Raw genomic sequence first — 3,008 nt, 5'->3', positions numbered from 1 at the left:
TGGGTATCGTAACTACTTTTCTGGGTAGTACGGTCAGTTGCAGAGAAACCTGACCCCTCTCTCATAGTAACAATGGTCCTGAGGGGGGTCAGGTTTCTCTGCACCTTACTGTACTAGGACAACAGTTGACTCATAGAGATGACGTTACAGAGACCATAGACTACATAATAGAATAGACGTGTCTCCTCGCAAGGCCAAATGGTGGCACTGACACGTCTCACGTCGACCAAAATGGTATTATTAAAGGTACCAACATAATTTGTTATTATTAACTAAAAACTACGTGAACTGGAGTAGTGACATGATATTAAAATTACTTCCTTAAGTTTTTATACTGAGGTATAAGTTTGGTTTTGGCTGATAAAAAATATGGTTTACTTACGTTATCTAAAATTATATTAAGTAAGTATGTTTTATTAATTACTTCAGTATACGATTAATCAGATACAGTATCATTTGATAACCTACTAGGTACCTATGTGTTTAGAATTATTCGCCATCGTTCCAAACACAAAATACTTAGGTAGGGTATTTTTTCATTTTATATTTAGATAAGTGAAGATACTATACAATATTTTCAGGTAGACGCAAGTACACAGCCTGTAATAAGGAGGTTTATTGTCATTATGTCCACACTCGGTACCTATTTGGATTGAAGATACTTATCATTATCACACAAAAAATAAAATAATTTCCTGATCTATTAATATCTTTATGCAAGCTCGATGCATAGAAGGTACCTACACATCGTAGTTGTGATCTTCTTATAATCTCAGATACAACCCTTTTCAGCAACTAACTTTATCAGACAGGTGAGTGTCAAGGGCGTACCCAGGATTTCAGCCAGGGGGGGGCAGCTCATACCTGTTTCGAGATCATAATCGGTCGGGTCGGGTATATTGAAACAGAAAACCGGCCTGAGAGTTGGACTCGTGAACTGAGGGTTCCGTACAAGTCTACTTACCTGAGATAGTTTTCCTTTTAATTTCGTCATATGTACTACATCCGTGAATTTTTTCATATTTTTTGGACCAGCCATTTAGCCAGCAGGGGCAGGGACAAAAATACCACTTAGAAGATTAATATTTCCTAAACCAATTACTGAATAAAAAATGGTTTGAGCATACCTTTATTTTTAAAACACCAATTCAACTGTCGTCGAAACACTGAAAAAAATAATTCATCCCCACTTTACAGGAGGTAGCCCACAATATATTTTTTATGCCGTAAATTTGTATATGTCGCAGGCATCTGGTTTAATCTCCTGTTTGATTGAAAAACTAGCCCGTTCATTGAATGACGCTACTCAGTTGAATGACTAAAGAACAACTCGTCAAGTAGTTGACTCTAACGTCCAACGTCTTGACTGAACGTTATTCAGCGAAGTCGTTAAATGGGATATAGTATAGCAACTTTGTAATGTCTGGTTAGGATGAACATGACCAGACAAGAGTCAACAAAAAGACTATGTTACAAAGCTCTCATCTCACAAATTAACTAAACAATAACAATAAACGTACCTTGATATTGTTTTTCATAATTATCCAGTTTCAGCACATTTTTTTCTTTGAAACTATCCGCCGGCGGTGTAATAATAGGTAAATCCATGTTGTCACACTATTTTAACATAAATATCGCACTTTAAAGCTAATTTATTTGTAAAAAATAACAATACAAGTGCTTTTTGTGTCAGCTGTTCGCAGTTAGACGCCATACTTGTTTAATTCACCACCTGACTGATTTTAAGTCCGCTAACTAGTTGGACGTTTTGTGACGCTTGTACAATCAACGTTCGGCCTAGTCATACAACTGAGTAGCGTCATCCAATGAACGGGCTAGCGGTTCAATCAAACAGGAGATTAAACCAGATGCCTGCGACATATATAAGTATACCTATGCGAAATATCAGCTTCACTTCTTTACTTTACCCGTTCCTGAGAAAAAGGGTGATGACAGACAGACAGACGGACGGACCTTTTTTTTACTTTTAAGGTACGGAACCCTAAAAATCATGAATTGAGTAAGACACAAAACAAAATATTAATTTAACAGTAATTTTCTCGGATTTGCCGAAAAGGACATCGGGCGTTTTTGCCCCGCTTTACTGAAAAGTCGCGAACATAAACCAAAATACTCTGAAATTCAAAACAATGGGAAAATGTAAATATTCAGAAATAATATTTACATAATAAACCTATTACGAAAAAGTCACCTTAAAATATTATTTTGAAAATATTGTTTTGAATTAAAATAACTACTTACAGAATATTAAATCTGGATGGTAACACAATAATTTAAAAGTATTTTGATTTATAATGTTCTCGACTTTCAACTGCGGGGCAAATAGCCATACAAAATGCCGAATGTCCTTTGTCTATGACAGTCTTTTCAATAAACTCACTGTTTTCTTTTAAATAATTACTATGTACGCTCATCAGACATAAAATTGGCTTGGTTGAACAGATCAAACAAAGGCCAAAAATTGCCTTTTAAGAGACCAGAGAACTACCCCCCTAGGTAGTTCTCTGGTCATTAAATTCCAGTATACTTGCCTACTATAACGAATGTTGTATTTATAATATTTAATTATAGAAAAAATAATATTAAATCATAATATCTGACTGAAAATAAAAGTTATTTTGTTTCCAACACTTCATTTTGCACAGAGTAACATGTTTTTAATTCCGACTTTGCAGAAAAAATTACGTTTATTTTATCTTCTAGGGGGGGGCAGCTGCCCCCCCCTGCCCCTACCTGGGTACGCCCATGGTATTTATAATATTAGTTTGGATCAGGATTAGGATTAGGATTGTGCGATGTGAAACTGCTACGCGAAACTAGTACTTTTATATACGAAGGTCAATCTCAGCTATTCCAAATTTTCGACCGAAAATCCTGTTCGGAAGTGTACTTAGCTCTCAGAATAATAACGGCGTCACACGACGGTCGTTCCGGTCTGTGCACACACAGACAGATAAACTTACTTAATTGAAATTGTCAACTTGACA

This window comes from Plutella xylostella, chromosome 21, assembly GCF_932276165.1.
Source record: "Plutella xylostella chromosome 21, ilPluXylo3.1, whole genome shotgun sequence".
Lineage (NCBI taxonomy): Eukaryota > Metazoa > Arthropoda > Insecta > Lepidoptera > Plutellidae > Plutella > Plutella xylostella.
Note: the sequence above shows the minus strand (reverse complement) of the source record.